The sequence below is a fragment of the Cervus elaphus genome, chromosome 19 (assembly GCF_910594005.1).
Source record: "Cervus elaphus chromosome 19, mCerEla1.1, whole genome shotgun sequence".
Lineage (NCBI taxonomy): Eukaryota > Metazoa > Chordata > Mammalia > Artiodactyla > Cervidae > Cervus > Cervus elaphus.
The window spans coordinates 66,835,389-66,860,142 of record NC_057833.1 but is presented as its reverse complement, the minus strand read 5'-3'; the positions used below and the strand labels follow the sequence as shown (position 1 = coordinate 66,860,142).

Here is a 24,754-nt window from a genome sequence, read left to right as displayed (position 1 = left end):
AAGGTATAAGCCAAGCGTGTACCCGAGAGAGATCTGCATTTCCATGAGCTCAGTGTTCACATGCTCAGGAAGCACAGATTAGAATATTGACTTTTTGAGCTTTCAGCACCTGGGGAAGGCAATGGCACCCCACTCCAGTGCTCTTGCCTGGACAATCCCACGGATGGAGGAGCCTGGTAGGCTGCAGTCCATGGGGTTGCTAAGAGTTGGACACGACTGAGCAGCTTCATTTTCACTTTTCACTTTCCTGCATTGGAGAAGGAATGGCAACCCACTCCATTGTTCTTGCCTGGAGAATCCCAGGGACGGGGGAGCCTGGTGGGCTGCCGTCTATGGGGTCGCACAGAGTCGGACACAACTGAAGCAACTTAGCAGCAGCAGCAGCAGCTTTCAGCACCTGGCAGGTGCTGCAACAAATCCACTGAAATATCAGCCTGGAAAATAGAATCCTGCTGTTACAGCACTTACAGCCTCAAAGAGATCCCCAAAACTGTGGGTTTGTGAAAAAAAAAGCAGTTTCACTCACCAGTCAGCCTGTTGTTACAGCAAAATATCCAAGCTCCAGAACCACAGGCAGGTGCTGCCAGCTTCGGAGGCCCCTGGTGAATTGGGGTCCTTGTGAGTGGTGCCTGGGTCTCCCTCTCAACCTCTCCATTTGTTATGCTGAGGCTTGGACTTTATGCCTTCTGTTTTCGGTGGCATTCAATTTTAAATCAGGTCACAAAGAGTGGGCATCCTTTGAAGATAATTGAAAAGAAGATCAAAATCCTACAAGGCTGCCTCTCCTTGAAGGTCAGACTAGCAACCTCCCACCCTTCACATCACTTCCCTTTCTTCCTGCACCATGGCAACACCACCCAAGAGGGTGATGGTAACGTTTTCTGAGCTCTCGTCGGGTGACCAACTCATTCCCCTTTGCCTGGGTCCATTGAGGTCTTTAATACTGGAAGCCACCAGTATTCAGAAAACCTTAGTGCCTTTAGGAAGCGCCAGGAAAATGAGACAACTGGTCACCTTGGCTGTGTGCCGAATGTTCTAAGCACCCCAATGTATCAGTTCATTCGACCCGGACCACCCATGGGGCAGCTCCTGCTCTCCTAGCCTCTTACCAGGTGTGGAATTGACAGGTCAGGAGGGACTGGAAGACATGATAATTATGGGATGTGATAGAACTTTTAGCTAATGCTACAGTGGCAATCACACTGTAACATAAACGTATCAGCGCTATATGTTGTACACCTCAAGCTTACACAATATGTCAATGATTGACATATCTCAATTTTCTAATTTTTTAATCAGAGGATATTCGCTTTACAATGCTGCCTTAGTTTCTGCCATACAACATCATGGATCAGCGATATGTATACATGTACCCCTCGCTTTTGAGCTTCCCTGGCATGCACCCCCATCTCACCCGTCTAGGTGGTTGAGCTCCCTGGGTCACATGGCAGCTCCCTACTAGCCACCTATTTTCACGTGACAGTGTATAGACATCAATGCTACTCTCTCAACCTGTCCCATCTTTTCCTTCCCCCACCGTGCTCATGGGTCCATCATATATGTCTTCGTCTTCATGCCTGCCCTGAGAATAGGTTCATCAGTACCATTTTTCTGGATTCCCTATACATGCATCAATATATGATATTTGTTTTTCTCTGTCTTACTTCACACTGTAAATGAAAAATAAATAAATAAAAAGGTGTCTAGGTCACACAGGTGGTGAGCCTGGAACTTAGATTCACACCCCGAGCTCCACTGCAGGTGTGCCATCCGGCCGCCTCCAGTCCTGGCCAGCTGGGACCATGGCCCAACTGCGGAGCTCCACGTGGAGAGCAAGGACCTTTGCGGAGCGCTTTCTTTAAACCATCACCATACACAGCCCTGGGCTCATAACACGACCTCGCCTCATGCCTACAATTGAAGGAATTCATTCCTTCCAGAAATGTTTTTTAAGAGCTTTCTCATATGAGGCTGGGAAAATAGTGGGGAAGGAAGGAAAAGGGGGAGGAGTGGAGGGAGGTAAAGAAATGCACAGCACGGTTGCAGGAAGCCAGTCAGACATTCCTGGTAAATGAGCTCTAGTTCGAGGGGGTCCTAGTCAGGAGTGTCCATGGAAGGAATTTAGGGAGTCTTTGAAACTGCATAGGAAAATAATGACATTCATATTTTCATTAATCTCCAACTGAAAATTAGCATTTCTTTCCATCATGAATGGATGCAACACACAGCACGCACCGATTCTGGGACCTAATCATAGATTAGAAACAGCAGATATTTTGACCTAACATTACACTTGATGTGCAAATCTCAGAATAACCTCCCACCACTCTCAAATTAGAGTGGTTATCAGAATCACTGGTAGGTCTTATTACAAAACACATTTAAATAAGAGCACATTTTTTTTAAGTTGATAACTGTATTCTTCCTCCTTGTTAGTTATGTCTGACCCTTTACGACTCCATGGACCATAGCCTGCCAGGTTCCCCTTTCCATGGGATCCTCTAGACAAGAATACTGGAGTGGGTTGCCTTTCCCTTCTCCAGGGGATCTTCCCAACCCAGGGACCAAACCCGGATCTCCTGCATTGAAGGCAGATTCTTTACCAGCTGAGCCACCAGGGAAGATAAACTAATTGCTTTCCTTTGCAATCCAGAGAGTTTTATTTTATACATTTAAAAACATTATGCTAATAAGGAGCCAACAGGCTTCCTCAAAGGTGTCATAGCACCAGGAGAAGGCAGAACCCCTGCCCTAGTCAAGAGTCAGGCTCACAGCACCGGGGACACATCCCAGGGCCTGGGACAGAGGCTGCCCCACAACCCTTGAGCCAATGAGCAGCTGAGACTCCAGGGATGCTCCTTGGGCTTCCATCAGCATTTTCGCCACCTTCACGCTTTACAGGGACTAAACCAACTCCGAGCTTTTCTGCAGGGCAGAGACAGCTGGTTCTGTAAATGCTTCATTCTCACTGAACAGTTTTACAGACGCTGGGCAAGCCATGGCCCCAGAACCCTGTAACTGCAGGGCTAACACATCGGAGATCTTTTCATTTTTAAAATAAAGAAACCGAAGCAAAGAAATACATGTGTTCCTGCCCAGCATTGCTCAGCCCACGTGTCCTGCAGACCTGAGCCCGGATCCTGGCTACCTCTGCCCTCTGCCCTCTGCCCTGAGCCTTCCCACTGGCCTGCGCTGTGCAAATGCTCTGTGTGGCCGCCTCCGAGCACACCTGTCTCTGTGTCGCCCTCTGTCTGAACTTGGGAGGGTGGGACACCACGTGACAAGGATCGTTAGGACAGATGCGTGCCTGTTTATTGGCCTGGGGGTCCCCGTGCTTTCTCAAAGTATGGCGCTATCTCCCCATCTTCTGTCCAGGTGACCTTGAGGATGCCAGGTCAGCCAGGAAAGGACAAATAGCATCAGTGAAAATGGCAAACGGGGAGGGGCCACTTCCTCCAGGATAGTCTTAAAAATGCACATAAAAGGTCAGGAAGCATTTTCATTTCCTGATGCACCGCTGCCCTTATGGTCCTCGGGCCTCTCCAGATGGATTCCCCACTAATATCTGACACCCAAGGTGAGTGGGGGTGGGAGAGGGGGCCTCCTCCCAGCTACTGCTACCAGGGAGGGCCCTGCTAGCAGCCTAGTGATGGCAAACCTCCCGGGAAGCCAGCTTCAAACACTGCATCCTCCCAGGTCTCCCTCGACAGGGAGCCCGAGAGACACTCCCCTCCCATTTCACAGATGCAGAAGCTGAGGGATTCCACTCGTGTGGGGGTGGGGGAAGCCAGGCTGGGGCTTGCTCCCCTTCCTGAGCTCTCGTCTCACCCTCACTGCTTGCTTCTGCCTACTAGGGGCAGAGAGCACAGGCTTCCACTTTCTGGGTGGGTCTGAGTTGAAAGTGAAAGCGTTACTCACTCAGTCGTGTCTGACCTTTTGTGACCTCATGGACGGTAGTCTGCCAGGCTCTTCTGTCCATAGGATTTCCCAGGCAAGAATCCTGGAGTGGGTTGCCATGCCCTCCTCCAGGGGATCTTCCCAACCCAGGGACTGAACCCAGGTATCCAGCACTGCAGGTGGATTTTTTTTACCATCTTAGCCACCAAGGCTGAGTTTCCCTTCCTCTATGTTCTACAGTCATGACTGCACCAAAATAGAGCCTCACAGCAGTAAAAATCTGCCCTTTGCCCTCTTCTCCCCTGCCCTCTGCCCTCTGAAATCTCCCTTCAGTCTCTAGGACCTCCTTGAAGGAATCTCCCCAAAGTAGTAGTCACAGAATTGCATAGGGTGGAGCTGGAACATTTTGCTTAGGAAACCAGATCCTGTTTAAACGGCACAGTTTTGCAAGTGCTTATATTTAGCGTCCTCCAATCTCCTCGATGCTGGGGTAGGGTAGGGGGTTGGGGAGGTTGCATCAGCCTTGTACAGGAAAAGATGAGCAAGAATCCCGGAGCAAGTGCTTGCGTGAGCATCGGCAGGCATGTCCTTAGCCGTATTGGATAGCATCTCTGTTTTCTTGCGGTTGGAGGTAAGGACTAAAAGTGCTGCAAGCAGTCACTCCTATGAAACAGTGGACAGCAGCTGAGGCTGGAGTAGGGGAAGTGGAGCAGGGGGCAGGGGACACTGGGAGGTGTGGGACCCAGCCCCGATGAGCTTCAGGAAGGTCAAAATTTTCCTCACACTGCTGGGCATTTCCATGGTTGAGAATACCGAAGGGTATGGGCAACTCACTGCCTGCCAAGCAAAATACAGTGGACAATGGGCACTTCCCGAATCCATGCCAGTGGCTGCAGTGCTGCCGTGGAAGGGGAGAGCTGGCAAAGGGAGGTGGGAGACACCCAGGGCTTGACAAAGGAAAAACAGATGCTTCCTCCCTCGGGAAGCAGGAGCCCCAACTCCCACTCTCTCTCCCCCACCAGCATTGTCTGGCCCATGGTAAGCGTCAGAGGGCCGCTTGTTAAAGATGCAGGTTTGGATCCCTTCCCCAGAGCTCGGGAATCCAGCCCTCTAGGGGCAGGAACCTGGGGAGCTGCAGCAACAAGCACCCCTCTCTGTACACCAGAGATTCATCAACTCCAGAGTCCCCAGTGACATGATCAAAATGCATGCATCTGCCCCTTTACAGGGCTTTCCTGGTAGCTGGCACTTCCCTTATAGCTCAGTTGGTAAAGAATCTGCCTGCAATGCAGGAGACCCTAGTTTGATTCCTGGTTTGGGAAGATCCGCTGGAGAAAGGATAGGCTACCCACTCCAGTATTCTTGGGATTCCCTTGTGGCTCAGCCAGTAAGGGATCTGCCTACAATGTGGGAGACCTGGGTTCAATCCCTAGGTTGGGAAGATCCCCTGGAGAAGGGAAAGTTTACCCACTCCAGTATTCTGGCCTGGAGAATTCCATGGACTGCGTAGTCCATGGGGCTGCAAAGAGTCGGACACAACTGAGCGGCTTTCACTTTGACCCCGATATATGACAGACTTATCAAAATCTCCATGGGGACTTCCGTGATGGTCCAGTGGTTGGGAATCTACCTGCCGGCACAGGGGACACAGGTTCAATTCCTGGTCCGGGAAGATTCCACATGCTGCAGGACAACTAAGCCCATGGGCTGCAACTACTGAAGCCCACTCACCCTAGAGCCCGTGCTCTGCAACGAGAGGCCACTGCAATGAGAGGCCCACACACGACAACTAGAGTGTAGCCTTGCTCACTGCAACTAGAGAAAGCCCGTGCATAGCAATGAAGACCCGGCATGGCCAAAAATAAGAAATAAATAAGTATTTTTTGAAAAACCTCCAGAAACTACACCCAGATGATTCTCAGGCATCCAAAATTTGGGACCCCCATCTTAGATGAAAAAGTGCAGTTGATCAGTCATGTCTGACTCTTTGTGATGCTATCGACTGTGTGTAGCTGCCAGGCTCCCCTGTCCATGGGATTCTCCAGGCAAGAATACTGGAGTGGGTTGCCATTTCCTTCTCCAGGGAATCTTCCGGACCCAGGGATCGAATTCACGCCTCCCGCACTGAGGGCAGGCTGTTTACCGTCTGAGCCACGAGGGAATCCCTTAGACGAGTGGTTCTCAAAATGTGGTCCCCAGACAAGCAGCATCAGCACCACCTCAGAGTTTGTCAGATTCATGCAGATGCTCAGGCCCCGCCCAGACCTGCTGGATCAGAGACATCAGGGGGTGGAGTCCCGCCCTCAGGCAACTCTGAAGCAGCTAAAGTGAGCGAACCTCTGGGGAGCCCAAGCTTCCCAGGGGCATGGACGTACGTGTCTAGGTCTCGCTATTCCAGAGGGAGCCTGTCTACGCCTCCCTGCTCACTGGGGACAGAGGGCAGCTCCCAGGACAGGCGTGTCCACAGGGAGGGCTGCGGGGAGTGGAGACAGCCACCTGCCCACTGCTGTGCCAACCTCTCCAAGGTTCTGGTTTGGTCTGTCTTATGCCAAAATAGCCCCCCAAACCTGACCAGATCCTTATGCATTTCAACTCAGAGTCCCAGGACTGCAAAGCCCAGTGTGGCGTGTGCTTTCTCTACTAGCCTGAAGCACAGAACAAATACCCCCGGACTCACAAAGGCACCTGCAGGGCTGGTACTAATGATGGCTCTGGATGAAATAGGGAATCCTTCAGGGTCCCCACTGAGCTGACTTGGACTTCGCATTCCTGCTGCAATTCCGCTCATCTCCTGGGGATCATGAGACACGCTGAGCCTTCCAGCCTCTGCCACCACCCCTCCGACCCCGCACCCACCTGCCCCTCACCCTCCGAAGCTCCAGCTCCCCTCACCTAAGAACCAATCTTCTCTGGCACTTTCCAGCCCGCTCTCCACTCACGGCCACACATTGCCCTCAGCATTTAGCACTTCCAGGGCTCTTGAATTTCTGTTTATTTTCCAATTGAAAATGCAGGTCTTCAAGAGCAGTTTCCCTTGAACTGCTCAGCACCAAGAAAGTCATCACCAGGGTGCTCAGTGAAGATCTACTCATGACAGTAAAAGCTTTGCCACAAGAAGCAAGAATTCTTACATCACTCCTGCTGCATGAACAATTTCTGGATTTATAGGCACAGCCTTCGGAATGAGTCAGATCAACCGGGCATTTGTCCTCAGGGCTGGGGGTGAGCTTTGGGTCCTTTACAAAGACAGGAAGGTGGCATCACCCCCTGAAAACCCTGCCCCATGGTCAACCTGGCTCCAAGCGACTTCACACAAGCCTTCTGCACCTGCTCCTGTTGATGAAATGGCAAGGGCTGGGGCATCAGCAGGGGTGGGTTCAAATTCCAGTCTTATTTCTTATTAATAATATTAGCATAACTATCAACGTGGGTCGGGAAGATCCCCTGGAGAAGGGATAGGCCACCCGCTCCAGTATTCTTGGGCTTCTCTGGTGGCTCAGACAGTGAAGAATCCACCTGCAATGCAAGAGACCTGGGTTCGATCCCTGGGTTGGGAAGATCCCCTGGAGGAGGGCATGGCAACCCACTCCAGTACTCTTGCCTGGAGAATCCCCATGGACAGAGGAGCCTGGCGGGCTACCCTCCATGGGGTCACAAAGAGTTGGACACAACTGAGCGATGAAGCACAATTGACCTGACAAGAGCTGGTTCACTCTGGAAGAATCTGGCTTCATCGACCCAGTGTCCTCCCTCCCCCCACCTTCCTACACCTGCCCAGGTGGGTGTCCTGCTTTGGGAGGCATTTGAGTCTGAAGATCAAGAAACTGGAAACTGGACTTTCCTGGTGGTTCAGTGGCGAAGACTCCACACTCCCAATGTAGGGGGCCCAGGTTTGATCCCTGGTCAGGGAACTGGATCTCGCATGCAGCAACAAAGATGCGGTGCAGCCAGACAAATAAATAAATATAAATTAAAAGAAAAGAAATTGGGAAGGAATTCCAAAGAAGAGCCTCAGGCAAGGAAAGGCATCTGGGGAAGAAAGTGGCAGTGTCCAGGAGAAGGAGAAGTGAGCTGGGCTGCTGGGCATGATTGACTGGAGCCCTTTCATGTCTTTGCAGGCCACGGATAAAGAATGGTATTTCCTTACGTGATCTCTGATGACCAAGCTGTGCCCTCCAACACGATGAGCCTCAGGCAGAGTCACGGCTCCAACAAGGCCCCAGTGATGACCGCGAGCATTTATCATGCAACGGGAGCCAAGGGCCACACGCGGTCACCTGCGATCATAACCACGTTCCAGGGCGTCCAGGAAGCAGAGAGAGGTTAAGAAGTTGCTCCAGGTCCCGCAGCGAAGCGGGGCTGTGAACCCACATGGGTCCCAAGGGCTGTGCCCTGGGCCAGAAAAGACTTGGATCCCATGAGCCAGCCCTCTGCACGCAGGGCCTTCCCCGAGGTCTCATCTCCTTTCCCTAGAAGTGAGCGAGGTCCAGGATCAAAAGCCTATGGCCTCCCGGCATGGAAGCTGGTCCCCGAGTTGGCAACTGAGGCTCCTGTTTGCTCTGATTCTGCCCCGCGAGGAGCCAGCTGGGGTCTGAGCGGAGGCCACGGGCACAGAGCCTCCGGGGGCCTGGTGGAGCGGGTGCAGCCTCGGGGTGGGGTGGAAACCAGATGGGGCTCTCAGCCCCGCAGGGCCCGCCGGCCAAGGGCCTGCGATTAATTAAGGCTGAGGCGAGCCCTGAATGGCCCTTTTGTGGATCAAAAGCCCTTGGCTGGAAATCCAGCTGACAGACCCAAGAACACCGGCTTCATGGTCTCTTACGAAAAAACCATTCAGACGTCGTCGAGGAGTGAAGCAAACCTTTGTTCAAGCCTTCGCGTGACCACCAGAGACTCGAATTACAAAGTGGCCGGTGCTGCCCAGTGACAACAAACATCGCCTTGCAAAGCCAAGGCTGCCCAGGTGCAGAAAGCCAGAAATAACACAGGACAGCTGATGCCAGAGCTCCGGCACCCACGCTGCCCCTGCATGACGGTTCATTTACTGAAAAAAGACGCACACGTTCACACACACAGCCCACAGTTATGGACTTGGAGACTAGACATTGCATGGACCCCCTCCACCAGGGCCATCCCCACTGAGCCGGTCTCAGTTCAGATTTTTCAATATAAAAGGCACCTGAGAACACACGTCTCTTTCGGGTTTTGCCACCAAGGCTGCAGGTTGGAATCACCAAGAGCTTTGAAGACTCCCAGGTCTGTGTCCAGGCCCCAGGTCTGGTGTAACTGACATGCAGTGAGCCTGGACAGCAGGACATATAAAACCCTCCAGGGGTCGTGGGCTGAGCGGTGCTGCTCACTGGAATATACATCCCCGGAACCTCAGAGAGCAACCTGATTAGGAATAAGGGCCTTTGCAGATGTCTTTAAGGTAAAGCTCTCTAGACGAAGTGATCCTGGATTAGGGTAGACGTTAAACCCAATGACTAGGGTCCTTTTGGAGCTTCCCAGGTGGCACTAGAGGTAAAGAATCTGCCTGCCAATGCAGGAAACATAAGAGATGCAGGTTTGATCCCTGGGTCGGGAAGATCCCCTGGAGAAGGAAGTAGCTACCCACTCCATCACCAACTCGATGGACATGAATTTTGAGTAAACTCCAGGAGTTGGTGATGGACAGGAAGGCCTGGCGTGCTGCCATCCATGGGGTCGCAAACAGTCGGACACGACTGAGCAACTGAACTGAACTGACCTGAACCCGCTCCAGTACTCTTGCCTGGGAAATCCCATGGACAGAGGAGCCTGGCGGGCTACAGTCCGTGGGGTCACAAAGACTCAGACACGGCTGTGTGACTGAGCACACAAAGGCTCCTTATGGGAGGCAGAAAAGAAGACATACAGAGACCGGACCAGGTTTGTATGAAGACAGAGGCGGAGATCCGAGTGATGCATCCACAAGCCAAGGGATGCAAGGACTGGGGGAGACACCAGCAGCTGGGGGAGCCTCAGAACCAGAAGGAACCAGCCCTGCCAGCACATTGATTTCGGCCTCCTGAACCATGAGAAGACACATTTCTTCCCCACCAGTCTGTGGTACTTTTGTTACTCACGGTAGCCCCAGGACAGGACTCCGTGGTGACCGTCAAGTGCAGCAGAGTTTGGCTGGCGGGTCAGGACTGAAGGTGGAGCCTGGAGAGGCTGGGTGGGGCGGGAGGGCGGCCAGGTCATTGGCTGATCCAGAACACTCTGCCTGCATCCCCTGGACCGGTGGCCCCTAAGGCAGGCTGCGTGCCAGAATCCACTTGGTAAATTCCTGCTGTCCGACCCCCCTGGAGATTCTGAAGACATTCGTCTGTGCCAGGCTCTGTTAGGGGCACATATTTAAAGGCCCAGAGGTGATGCTATTTCCAGCCAGGGTCGGGAGCAGCTGCCAAAAACCCAAGGCTGGAATTTTTGAAAGCAAAGCTTGAAGGAGAGCTTTGAAAGCAAAGCTTGGCTGTGTCCACGTGGCGGACAGCAGGGATCAGGCCTTTAATTAGCACAGTACTCACAGAGCCATTTCCCACCCTTCCTTCTCCAAATTCCCCACAGTTTTTGCTGAGTAGAGCCGCCTTTGCAGCTGGAAGGAAAGCCTCCCCCTGGGCACTTCCCCTGGTGGGAGCTGACCCCAGAAGGTGTCCAATTGTCACTTCTTCCCTTTCTGCTGTTGTTGTTTGGTTGGGCGGTTTCTGTGGGCTTTTTCCTTTGGTCTCTGAGATGCTCCGGAGGAGCAGAGCCTGCAAGCAAATCAGAAATGCCGAAAGATCAAAGCCAATCCGGTTTCCCAGGAGGTCAAGGCAGCTGGGTGCTCGGCCACCAAAGTCCCACCGGCCGAGGGGTTAACAGAAGGTCACTGCCTCAGGCTCTGGAGGCCGAAAGCCGCAGAGCCTGAGGCAGTGGTAAAGAATCTGCCTGCCAATGCAGGAAATATAAGGGATGTAGGTTCGAGCCCTGGTTACGGAAGGTCCCCTGGAGAAGGAAATGGCTACCCATTCCAGTGTTCTTACCTGGGAAATCCCATGGACAAAGGAGCCCCCGAGGGCTGTGAAGGGGGATGTGGGCCAGACCCCTCCCAGTTTCCGATGTTTTGCTGATCATCTTGACTTGAGCAGCATCACCCCAATCTCTTCCTCCCTCTTCGCTGGCTTCCTCTCCTCCGTTCAGTTCAGTCGCTCAGTTGTGTCCGACTCTTTGTGACCCCATGAACCACAGCACACCAGGCCTCCCTGTCCATCACCAACTCCCAGAGTCCACCCAGACCCATGTCCATTGAGTCGGTGATGCCATCCAGTCATCTCACCCTCTGTCATCCCTTTCTCCTCCTGCCTTCAATCCCTCCCAGCATCAGGGTCTTTTCAAATGAGTCAACTCTTCTCATCAGGTGACCAAAGTACTGGAGTTTCAGCTTCAGCATCAGTCCTTCCAATAAACACCCAGGACTGATCTCCTTCAGGATGGACTGGTTGGATCTCCTTGCAGTCCAAGGGACTCTCAAGAGTCTTCTCCAATACCACGGTTCAAAAGCATCAATTCTTTGGCACTCAGCTTTCTTTACAATCCAACTGTCACATCCATACATGACTACTGGAAAAACCATGGCCTTGACTAGACGGACCTTTGTTGACAAAGTAATGTCTTCGCTTTTTAATATGCTGTCTAGGTTGGTCATAACTTTCCTTCCAAGGAGCAAGTGTCTTTTAATTTCAAGGCTGCAGTCACCATCTGCAGTGATTTTGGAGCCCCCCAAAATAAAGTCAGTCACTGTTTCCACTGTTTCCCCATCTATTTGCCATGAAGTGATGGGACCGGATGCCATGATCTTAGTTCCCTGTGCTTGCCTGGGTCCAAATTTCCTCTTGGATTTGTTGTTGTTCAGTTGCTCAGTTGTGTCCAACTCTTTGTGACCCCATGGACTTCAGCCTACCAAGCCTCTCTCTCCTTGGGATTCTCCAGGAAAGAATACTGGAGTGGGTTGCCATGTCCTCCTCCAGGGGATCTTCCTGATCCAGGGATCGAACCCTTATCTCCTGCATTGCAGGTGGAGTCCTTACCATTGAGCCACCAGAGAAGCCCTCCTACTGCATTGGGGCCACCTTGATGACCTTGCTGTAACTTGATCACTTTTGTGAAAACTGTATCCACATCAAATCACCTTTGAGATACTGGGGATTAGGATTCCAACATTTGGGAGACACAGGCACCCCCTAATAGGCCCCAAGCTCACGCTCACGCCCAGACCCCACAGCCTGGCACTGGTCCTTTCAGGGTAGAGGAGACCAGGGCCCAGGAGGACTTTCGGGAGGCCTGAAGGCCCCCAGGCTCTGGCTGGCTCCTGAGCTGCGGGAATGAGCAGATTTGCTCAGGCTGGTCTCCTGGGACCCCTGACTCCTGGCTTTGGTCCCGTGCTAAGGGTGAGTGAAAGAGGGGGTACCCTGAGGTCATAATGGAGGTGACTCAGCTCCTCGGCAGGTGTTGGGGGTCAAGGACACCTCCAGAAGGGGCTTCTACCTGTGGCAACTGGGAGGATGATGCTCTGTGTTTATTAAGAAAAGCCACATTACACATTAATCTAAAATTAATTTACTGGGACTTCCCTGGCAGTCCATTGGTTAAAACTGATGCTTCCCATGCAGGGGACATGGGTTTGATCCCTGGTCAGGGAACTAAGATCCCACACGCCACGGGTATAGCCAATAAACAAATTACTTTATTGCTCAAAATGATTTTTTTTTACAAAAGGTACATTCACTTACAACAGAGACTAGATTTGGGCTCCTTTACTGAAATAAGCTGTTCTTAAGCACCCTTACCAAAAGTATCTATTTTGAGCCTTAAAAGAGGCCAGACACAAGAAAAATAAATAAAAAGTGGGTGCTCAGCTAAAGGCCACAAATGGTAATATTAAGCTCAGAGTCCGGTGCCGATTGGAGACAAAGCCAGGCCTCGGTCCTCTGGGTTCTAGAACTTTCTGTACTCAGCACACCACTCACTGTGTCCCACCTTTTAAGGTGGTCAGTTCATGACTTGGACAACACGCTCTTCCTTAATTTGGTCCCTCACAGACCCAGCCCCTGAACGCTGACCACCTCCCACCCTGCTATACCCCCGTCTCCACTTCTACCCTGCATAGAATTGGGGGATGGGTGGGATGACTTCGGGAGAGGTAGGGCCAGCAGAGGGCAGCTCCCCTGGCTGGTTCCTGGGCCACCAGAGAGAGTTCCTGGGGTTTGGGCTGAAATTGTTCATGAATGGGCAACCAGCTAACTCCAGCTGGTTACTTGAAGGGTTCAATCTTTATTTTAATTCCTATGTCTCATAGCATTGCCAGAAAGAAAGAAAAGCCTCCTCTGTAGACTGTGACCCCCCAAAAGCAAAGCTTCTCTTGAGCTAAACAAATACTGATTCATGGACACAAGATGGGCATCACTTATAACAGTAAAAAAAATAATCAGTGTGCTAACACCAGGAAGTTGAACAAATACACTGAGGATAACAATTTAATTCCATACACTGACGAAGTAAGTCGTATGGAAGGAATTGTAACATAGCAAAACATTTCACCGTGGGAAGATATTCACAATACACCACTAAGCAAGAGGGAAAGTGCATGACAAGCAGTGTGGATACCAGGCTGCCTTCCAGGATGGAAAGATTGACCCTACATCCTTGACGGCCTATCGGGGTGGCAGAAAGCAGTGTGGATGTTTTTCCTTTTATGTGATCTATTTTCTACAGTCAGCAAACATTGATACTTTCACAACAAAATAGTTCTTTTTAAACAAAGTTAAAGAGGGGAAAAAAGCTTCCATTCGTCTCACTGACCACCTTGGTTCTCCAGGGACCTCTCCGTGGAGGCGGGTGTTTAGAAACCCAACACTAGTCAAAAGACCAGCCAATCGGAGGGGTCTGAGTTCCAAGTGCAGCCTTTGAGAGGAAACCAAAGAAAAACCATGGTCCAAGATTAGACTTTGATCTGCTCCCTGGGTGCCTGGCCCCCACGCTGCCTGAGCCTCTGACCCTTCCCACTGGAGGGGCCCTGCCATCCTGGCCTGGAAGGCACCACACCCCCCAACTTGATGCCGATTCCCTGTGAGGCATCAGATGAAGTTTCAGCTGAAGCAGCATGTGTTCCTGGGAGAAGTGTGGAGCGTTGGGTGCTGAGGCCAAAGGGAGGAGAAGCCCTCTGTATCCAAGGCTCCCACAACGGCAGCCGTGGGGTGGGGAGCAGGGAGCCGTCGGATGTTCTCAAATATGTAAAAGAAATCACAAACGGTTACAGCAGAAGCCAGTGATTCTGAAACACAGTCTGGTCAAAACCGTTCTTACATCTCTGGTAGAAAACCAGATGTGTCCCTTTAACTCAAGTCTAACATGCCCGCCATACATTTTGAAGGGGTGAAGGGTGAACCCGATTTCTACATCTCTGTAGCAACTGTATGGCAATAGGAAGTTCCCTGGGGTTCCTATGGGGATAACTGAACTGGATCTGTGGTTAAAAAGGGCATATACCTGCAGAAAACTATAATTCAAAAAGATCCATGCACCCCAGTGTTCCCTGAAGCACTGTTTACGACAGCCAGGACGAGGAAGCAACCTAAATGTCCATCAACAGACGGATGGGTAAAGAAGATGTGGTACGTGTATACAATGGAATATTACTCAGCTATAAAAAATGAAATAGTGCCATTTACAGACACGTGGACAGACCTGGAGACCGTCCAACAGAGTGAAGCAGATGAGAGAGAGAAAAACAAATGTCATCTATCAAGGCTGATATGTGGAATCTAGAAAAAATGGTACAGGTGAACTTATTTACCGAGCAGAAACAGAGGCACAGACATAGGGAACAAATGTGTGGATACCAAGGGGGAGAGCGGGATGGACTGGGAGATTGGATTTGACACATACACACTGCTGTGTGTGAAGCAGACAACTAATGAGAACCGACCGTGTAGCTCAGGGAGCTCCACTCAGCGCTCTGCGGAGACCTAAATGGGGAGGAAATCCAAAAAGGGGGGATGTATGTATTTGTAGAGTTGATCAGCTTTGCTTTACAGCAGAGAAGTAACATAACCTTGTAAAGCAGCTCTACCCCAATAAACATTAATTTTTTTTAAAAAAAAGAGAAAAGCTCAACTGGAAGGAGGGCGAGGGGCCCCCATGGGGCCCCGCTTCTGCCTCCCTAGCGTCCATCCTTCATGTCTGAGTCTCCTCCACCAGCCTGGCCAGACTCTCCCACACCCACGGGCCTCCACTAAGCCCTGCCTGCAACCGTGAGACCCTGGCGATGACCCAGCAGTGGCCCCAGGCGGAGAGCGTCTTTCACAGTTTTCCGCAATCTGTGCCCATACAGCCAACTCCAGCCCCCAGCGAGATGGGATGGCCAACAGGTACAGCTTCTCCCCAGCTGACCTGCCGCTGTGACAATGGATGAAGTGCCCGCCTGAGGAGTAACCCCAAGCAAAGACCCAGGAGTTGTCAACAGAGGGAGAAAGTACCTAAGAGACACCTCTCCTTGTTCCCTTCTTATTTCCCATCCATCGGAGCCCGTGGGCAGAAACCAGCCAATACACTCTTAGGAAACACCTGTCTCCCCAGGTGAGGCAGGGCCTGTCCAGGTGAAGGGGAAGGGCGACCCATTCTGGAAGCAGCTGAGAACAACAGAAGTGGCAGGTTGCAGGGGCTTCCTGGACTGTCTGGTGGTCAAGACTCTGCACTTCCAGTGCAGAGGGTTCGTGTTCAAGCCCTAGCCAGGAGCTAAGATCATGCATGCAAGAAAGAAAAAAAGGAAGACGAAATGGCAGGTTGAGAGTGCTGAATTAAATTGAATAAGAAAAGTCACACATCATTCAAAGGCACAAGCAAGGCACAGGGCGCTTAAGTAGACTTTCCTCGGCTTCTTTTTAACACCAGTGGCCCGTGGCCAGGTTTCCAACCGTGGACCCAGGCTCTTGGTTTGGCAGAAGGTCGTCTTCAGACACAACCACCAAGGCAAGCCCTGCGCCCAAGGAGCCCAGGATGACGACTCATTTCCTCCTTCCATTCTTAAAAAGCCTTCCCAGAATCTGTGCTGAGCACCATTCTTATTTTAGACTCCTGGTTAGCTGAAGGCACAAGTCATATTTCTATAAGCAGTTTGGGGTTTTTTTTTTTTTTATTCTTGAATGGAATTGTTTTGCTTGTTTCTTTCACTTCCTCTTTGGGGATACCAGGGAACATGAGTTCCGCTTTTCCTGGTATTCAAAGTACGTCAGTTCTAGTCTGATTAAATGAAAAGTGGAGAATAAGAGGGTGGCTGCATTGTCTGACAAAACGCATCTGCTGTGAGGTTTGGAAACTTGCGGTTTGTCACTGTTTCCTTTTGTTTTCCATTTTCCCAAAGGGCCCTCAGAATGTGAGTGGGTCTCTGCCGGGATATAAGCACCTGGTGATGCATGGCTTCGGTGGCAGGATGGGGGTCCCAGGGCCTGTCTGCCCGCCAAGTCTCCCCCGACGGATTCGCTACGGCAAAGTTGTACTGAACAGCAGACTCTGGGAGAGCTCAGCTCAACCATCAGCCTCCGAGGTTTCTCTGCCCCTTTGAGACCTTGGATGTGCTGAAAGCTTTGCTGCGACAAATGAATTGTGCGCTTGAAGAGAAAGGATCCTGATCTGTTCGTTTATACCATCTCAGCACGATTGCAAAATGAACAGTGGGCCTTCCCTGGTGGTCCAGTGGTTAAAAATCCACCTGCCAACCCAGGGGACTTGGGTTTGATCCCTGGTCAGGGAACTAAGATCCCACGCCCTGGGGCAACTAAGCCTGAGCAGCACAGCTGGAGAGACGGCCCCAGGTTGCAAGGAAAGATCCCGCCTGCCACAACTAGGACTCAACACAGCCAAATAAAGAAATATCAAAAAAGTAGAGCAGCTAAAACATTTCACCCCCAAACTCCACGTCATCCAATGTGAATGGCACCACGGATTTCTTCCCTAGCCCAGGCCAGAGAAACAGAAGAGCTTGGAAGGGCTGGGCCCACAGGCCCAGGGTGACACAGATAGAACATAATGTCACAGGGAGGTTCAGCAGATGAGATCCGTAAACTCCAGCATCACTTTACACAGAGCCTGACAGAGTCCTTGGGGGCGTCAATGACCTTTTCTTTGAAGAATGAGGCCACATTCTAAACCTCCTTCACCGAGTCCTCATGAGGTTAAAAAAATGAGTGTTAGTCGCTCACTCAGGTCCGACTCTTTGTGACCCTGTGGACTGTAACATACCAGGCTCCTCTGGCCACAGGATTCTCCAGGCAAGAACAATGGAGTGGGTTGCCATTCCCTTCTCCAGGGGATCTTCCCAACCCAGGGATCAAACCTGGGTCTCCTCCTGCGTTGCAGGCAGATTCTTTACCATCTGAGCCTCCAGGGAATCCCCCGCATGAGCTTAAAATATCAATAATGTCATTTTTAAAAATAAGTCCCCTTTGAACATTTTCCCAAGCCCCCCTCCCCCTGGAAGAGGCTGTTTCGTGCCGACCCCTGCCTGCTGCCCACGTTCAGAGACTTGGAGCTGCCACGTAAGCCACGGAGCTGCTCCGACAGGCGATTTTCTTCTATGTATTCTCTGGGTATTTGTGCTGCTTGCTCAGTTGTGTCTGGCTCTTTGCGACCCCAGGGACTGTAGCCCGCCAGGCTCCTCCGTCCATGGGATTCTCCAGGCAAGAACACTGGAGTGGGTCCCCATGCCCTCCTCCCGGGGATCTTCCCAACCCAGGGATCAAACCCCCATCTCTTGCATCTCCGGCAATGGCAGGCCTATTTACCACGGCGCCACCTGGGAAGCCCACCTAAGAAAGTTCAGCAAAGCTGGTAGAATAGGAGCTCAGGACTCAGGAGCCCCTTGTGCTCTGCGGCTGAGGGAGGTTCCGGAAAGCACACGCACCGAGGTGGGGCGTGAAGATTCGGGAGACGACAGACACGGCAGGCCCAGCTCTTACCTTCCTGTGTGACCGTGGGTAATTCCTTCGTTTCCTCTGAGGAAGGGAGGTGACTCTTCCCAGCCTGAGTCAGGACTCAGTAACATCGAGGTGTGCCCAGCACTGCATACTAACATTAAGCATGTGCTGTGAGAAGTCACTGAGTCATGTTCGACTCTTTGTGACCCCGTGGACTGTAGCCTACCAGGCTCCTCTGTCCACAGGCTTCTTCAGGCAAGAATACTGGAGTGGGCTGGCATGCCCTTCTCCAGGGGATCTTCCCCACCCAGGGATGCAACCCAGGTCTCTTATGTCTCCTGTATTGGCAGGCAGGTTCTTTACCGCTTGAGCCACTTGGAAAGCCCGCCTGCCCGGGAAAGCCCGTCAAGGGGCCGGGTCCTCCCCAGGCCTGGTCAGCACGAGAGACTCCAGAGCATCCCCAGGGCAAGCTTGCGATTGCAGGGGCGGTTGGGGGGCATCCTGCTGTCCTGACAGAGCCACCCCCAGAGCTCTCATTGGCCAGGTGGGAGAGGACGGTCCTGGGTTTTGAGCCGGTGCCAGAAAAGCCGCTGCCTTTTCCAAGAAGTGGAGCCACATACAAACGCCCTCGGAGGGAACGTGTTTCTTGATCCTTCAGAATCTCTCTGCACGGAGGCTGCCAACAAAAATGCTTCCCATCGCATTACAGTATGAATTTCAGAAGTGAAGCGGGGAGGGGGGTCGGGGTGGGGGAGGCTAATTTCATGCACAGGACCACCAGCGAGGGAACGGCAGCAGAAAAATGAGTTCAGAGACACGCGGCGAAAAGCGCCCGTGGGGATACTATGACATCGGATATTAGATTGCAAAGGATTCGAAGCTCAGACAAACACCATGAGCTACCATCAGCCAAGAAAAGTGTGGTTTGCGTGATGGAAACAGGCATGCTCACATTAATGCTTGCCAATGGTCCTTGTGATGATGTCTCCCAGAGGAAGAACCTCGAGAGTAGGTTCTTCACTGCTGCCACAGGTGAGAGGATGCTCCTTCAAGTGACTGACTTGAAGTCTTTGGGCTTCTCGCCAGGCTCCCAGCAGGGGGCCCAGAGGGGCCCAGCAGCAAAGCCCACCCACGTTTAATTTGGTTGGAAATAGAAGCATTGGGGGAAAAATTAAAAGAATATGCACATCAGTTCAGTTCAGTTCAGTCCCTTAGCTGTCTCCAACTCTTTGCGACCCCATGGACCGCAGTGCACCAGGCCTCCCAGTCCATCACCAACTCCTGGAGTTTACTCAAACTCAAGTCCATCGAGTCGGTGATTCCATTTGACCATCCCATCCTCTGTCGTCCCCTTTTCCTCTTACCCTCAATCTTTCCCAGCATCAGGGTCTTTTCAAATGAGTCAGCTCTTCTCATCAGGTGGCCAAAGTACTGGAGTTTCAGCTTCAACATCAGTCCTTCCAATGAACACCCAGGACTGATCTCCTTTAGGATGGACTGGTTGGATCTCCTTGCAGTCCAAGGGACTCTCAAGAGTCTTCTCCAACACCACAGTTCAAAAGCAGCAATTCTTCAGTGCTCAGCTTTCTTTATAGTCCAACTCTCACATCCATACATGACCACTGGAAAAACCATAGCTCTGACTAGACAGACATATACATATATATGTGTTCTTGGGGCTTCCCCAGGGGCTCAGCAGTAAAGAATCTGCCTGCAATGCAGGAGCTGCAGGTTCGATCCCTGGGTCAGGACGATCCTGGAGGAGGGCATGGCAACCCACTCCAGTATTCTTGATGGGAGAATCCCATGGACAGAGGAGCCTGGCGGACTACAGTCCACAGGGTCACAAAGAGTCAGACACGATTGATGTGACTGAGCATGCATGCACACACACGTATGTGCTTATATGTACATGTCTGTGTATTTATGTTTCATTTTATGTACTTATTTTATATGACAAACACATTCTTCTTTTAATCACAGGAAGACAGTACATCAGAACAGTTTTCCGAGCTTTCTGAGACGTTCTTCCAGGGTTATAACCCTTAAATTTGGCTCAAATGAAAATTTCCAATTCTTTCTTTAAAAAAAAAAAAAGAATGAACGAAAGGGGACTTTCTTGGTGGTCCAATGGTTAAGAATCCACCTTGCCATGCAGAAGACACAGGTTCGATCCCTTGTTGGGAAGCTAAGATCCTACATGCCACACAAGCCTCAACTAGAGAGTCCGTTCATCGCAACGAAGGATCCCACATGATGCAACAAAGATCCGATGCATCCAAATAATAGATAGATACATATATTTTAAAGACAGTACCTCTTTTCCTGCTATATGGAGCAAACTCTACTGAAATGATTCAAGTGGTCCAAAGGAAGGAAGGAGAACGTGCTAGAAATTTCTGGAACAGCATTCTGCTCAATGCGAATGAGCTCATTAGGCAAGACAGGAAATGCACAGAGGTGTAGCGAAGGGGACAAATCCCCCCTCCCCCACCACTCAAGCTGCTTTTCACCAGCATCCATGTCCTTCCAGACTTGTTCATTGAATAAATCTATTTCAAATGCTGTATACACTTTTTCACGTAACCTTCTATGACACCATATTCCCTATTATTGCCAGCCCTTGGCAGGCATCATTTTCAAGGCTATGTAACATTTCATCAAGGGATGTATCTAGTAGACATGTATCCATTCCCCTACTTTCAAGCATTTTTTGAATAGTCTCCTAATAATAATCACATAGCTATAAAAATCTCTGAGAAAAAAAAATCTCAATGCTTCTCAAGCCTAGAGGCTTGTCTGATTGGTTTTCATATTTTTTTTTTTTTAAGAGTTGCAAGTTTAAGTTTTATTGGGGGCAAAATGAGGACTGCAGCCTGGGAGACAGCACCTCAGATAGCTCTGAGAGACTGCACCCTGTTTTCATATTCTTATCAGGAATGGGGGAAAGTGAAAGGAGATCAATACATGAATAAAGGGATGGATGGACGGTTGGATGGATAGGTGGGTAAAGGGATGGATGGTTGGATGGATAGATAAATAGATGAATGGGTAAATGGATGGATGGATGGATAGATGGATAAACGGATGGATGGGCAGAAATTTTTACTCTTAGGCTTCTTTAGACTCATAATTGTCAAACAAATCATCATCTCTTCCAAAGGCTAGGGGTCACTTGCTATTTCTGATATGACAGCCAGACCTCCTGGGTATTTCTTTGGGGACACAGCCTCCCCATGCTGTTTCTTGATGATGAACTCTCTTCTGGTTCCTAGAAAATCTGGAATAAATGATCCCACCACATAAGCCGTGTGTTCCTCCAGCTGACAAACACCTGTTGTTTGTACTTGCTCAGACTGAGTACCAAGTGGTTAAATTGAGATGAAAACCGAGCTGGTCCCTGGACGACTGGGCAGCACCTGGACAGCAGGTCAAGGCTGGCTTGAAAGTGCTCTTTTGGAGGAGGGTGGACCATGCTCACTCTGGCGGCTAGGGAACTGAGCTAGGGTCCCAAGGAGGGGTGTCACAGAACTGCCCTTTGGATGGTGCCGATGTGTGTGGATGGCAGTGCTGGGTGTGGAGGCTCATGAGGGCGTCGGGACATGGTGGAAGCCAGCTGTAGAGACCAGGGGTGTCCAGAACACACCAGGCGCCCTGACAGGTGGAGTCAGAAGACGGGCAGTGGGATTCCGCCGAGTTTTGGAGCATGCTTAGGCACTCTGGGGCCGCTCCCACGCTCCCCGTGGAGGCCTTGGGCTGTGAAAGGGAGGTGCTTAAAAGTCAGGTCGAAACTTGGCCCCTGACACGACCATGCCCCCCCAAAAAAAGAAGACCCGCCATCGCAGGTCAGCTGGTCCCGTGTCTGCAGCAGTAAGACGCGGCAGGACCTGGCTCCCTAACCGGCCTCCGTCTTGGTAAACATCGGGGCGATTGGCCTCGCCCTGGTTTCTGCCTCGCTCCCCGCTCCCCTCCCCGTGGCCTTCCTGCCTCTTTAGGCCCCTGTGTACGTGTTCCTCTGCCGTGATCTTTCAGCTCAAAAGTTCACCAAGTAAGTGTGTTTCTCCATCGAGGCCAGGAAGTCTGACGCCTCTAAAAGTCAAATGTGCTTCTTCCAAAGATGACCTTAGGCAAGAAACAATGTGTTCTTTTTCCTGTGGTTTTAACAAGATATTGGGGAAGTGAGAGAAACAGGCGGGCCAGAAGTGGAAGTAAACTTTGTGGGGGCTCAGACAAGCCTTACCAGGCTCCAGCTGAAGCAAGAAACATGAGTGTGCAGTTTCCCTTTCTTGCCCAAGGGGCCTGGGCCTGCCTGCCTGCGGGCCGGACACCCTCCGGTCTGGAAAGACGTGTCCCCGATGGCGTCCAGGTCGACACAGGACCTGCGTCACAGAGTCCCGAAACCCTCTTTCCAAAAGCAAAAACATCCTCTGATTCTGCCAGCCTGTCCCCTCCCTCCGAGTAACAAAGTGTCAAACATGCAAAAATCGCGGGTGTGATTCCTTGAACAAGCGGCTGCAGGCCAGTGTCAGCATTTCAAAGTGCTGATGAAAGAGGCTTCATTCAAAGACAGGAGACAGACAGAGCCCACGCTCCCCCCATCCCGTGCTCTGCGCAGGGCCTCCCCTCCCCCCTCCACCATTAACCAGCTTTCCTGTAATTACACGGATCCCCTTCGCATCTGGTTTCCATCAGTAGCAGAAGTGCCAGCTCTCTTGCGCTAGGGCCCGCCGGCCATTACGCCTGGGAGCAGGTCTGTCAGTGACACCCAGCAATCTCCGCCTGTGATGGCAGCGGCCGTGGCTGACCGCTCAGGGGACGCCCCACCCCCACTCCCCACGTACCTGGGGTGGAAAACCTCAGAGAACCATCTGGAGACTTTCTCCACACACCTAAGCCAGGGCTGGGGAATTTGTCTCTGACATTAAGCTGCCGCTGAATCTCCCACACATCTATTTGATGAGTGAACACGATCCTTGGTACAAAACCGGGCTCCATCTGAAACCTGCAAGGGAGTTCAAAAGAGACAGGGATGGCAGACTGGGGTTTCAGCTCAATCGTACGTATGAAGAGAGAGCCTCGCGGGGACGCGGCACAGAGCAGAGCATAGATTCTAACTTGTAACCCACCGTTCAGTGTGCAGATTCTCAAAAGTCAGATTCTAGCCTGCACAATTGCGTGACCTAGTGTAGGTCTCAGAAATCAGGCAAATCCCCGTGCGTGGGGTGGCAGGGGCGGGGGGGCACCGGAGTTATTGACTAGAGGCCATCATGGCCCATGACGTCCCCAAATTAGCCTTGGGTTTTCCGGCAGCAAAGCCCTGCTTAATTATTCCTGGTGTGAGCTGACCCAGCATGACACAGGGAGGTATTGTATGTCAGGGACCCCGAGGAAAAGGACAGGTCAAAAGTCATCCCGAGAGGAAATCTGGCCCCCGCACCCGAGGCCTCCCATCCCTGTCTCCAGGAAACTGACATCAAACAAATCAGATATTAGTGCTGTGAACCCTGAGAGGGATGCAAGCTCTGAACTCACTCAGCAACACCAGCAAACACTTGGAGTCATTTACTCCTCGGTCGTCTAAAGGCATTCCCAGAAGACAGTGAGTGAGACAAGCAACCACGACGCAGGATCTTGGTGGGCATTTAAGGTCGTTTTTACTCGATGTTGGTGCCTTTACCCCCTCCAAAGACACTCACTATAGCAACAGATGGTTTTGCCTTTAGCTGTTCAATAAAGAAAAAGGCTGCTTTAAAAATTTTTGTAAAAATCTCTCTTAAATCCTTTAAATCTCTTTCAGGCTTCATCTCAATTATCTCAGGGGGCAAAAAAAGTCTCAGTTGCATTAACCAGGTCTTTTACAAAAGATGAATTGGCTGTCGCAAAGTTTCTAAGTGACACTCCATCACAAAATAGTAATCCCAGCCAGAGCAAATGATGGCTTTCTGAAAGAGCCTGATGTCCCCAGAAGCCTCAGGGAATTTGTGTTGCATTATTTCATTTCACAGAGGGGAGAACAATAGCCTTCTACTGCCCAGAAAGAGCTATTTTCCTTGGTAAACTTAAGACAGACGCACCTGATGAAGAGGGGCTTCCCAGGTGGCACCAGTGTTAAAGAATTTGCCTGCCAATTCAGGAGAGGTAAGAGACACCAGTTCCATCCCTAGGTCAGGGAAGTTCTGGAGAAGGGCATGACAACCCTCTCCAGTATTCTCGTCTGGAGAATCCCATGGACAGAGGAGCCTGGCAAACTACAGTCTGTAGGGTCACAAAGATTCGGACATGACTGAAGTGACTTAACACACACCTGATGAAGAGGTCATCCAACCCTGCAGGAAGCATCCTCTGATGAATTCATCAGAACAAAATGCTGCTTTCCCAGAAGACTTAGAATTCTTCCACATGGCTACAGCATCCGCCAGGTCTTCACTCATTCATTTTTTCATTCATTCTTGCATCCAGCATCCACCAAGTCTTCACTCATTCATTCTTTTCTCTTGCATCTAGCAATATTTATTGGGGCTGATTCTGGGCCAGGAACTGTGCCAAGTGCTAAGTATATTCGATACAGGAGAGAACAAGGCAAGGTCCCGCTTCTATGGGCTGTCATTCTCGTGACAGGGACAAAATAATACATAAATATACACATAATAATGCCTCGGATAGTGAAGAAAAATAACACCACGGGAGTAGACAGAGAACTATGGGCCAGGAGCCAAGGGATTTTTAGGAGGTGATGTTTGAGCCAAGACCTGAGTGATGAGGGGGAAGAAGCCAAAACAAATATCCAAGAACTTGCTATGCAGAGGGAACAGAAGTTCTGACTTGGGAATAAGCTTGTTCCCAAGTCAGGGACCAGCCAGTCCAGAAGGCTGGAGTGACCTCACATCTGC

General features: G+C 51.0%; 1 long non-coding RNA gene across 2 annotated transcripts; it reads right to left on the bottom strand.

Moving 5' to 3' along the window:
- Window positions 1-277: 277 nt before the first annotated feature.
- On the bottom strand, window positions 278-22,850 carry LOC122675987. 2 transcript variants are annotated; one of them, XR_006335387.1, is made up of 4 exons: window positions 22,706-22,850; window positions 10,002-10,667; window positions 527-736; window positions 278-434 (listed from the first exon to the last, which is right to left on the bottom strand). It is a non-coding gene; the product is annotated as an uncharacterized LOC122675987 (long non-coding RNA). The 2 variants fall into 2 exon arrangements; XR_006335386.1 differs by lacking the exon at window positions 22,706-22,850 and having other exon boundaries at window positions 10,002-10,778.
- Window positions 22,851-24,754: the final 1,904 nt, after the last annotated feature.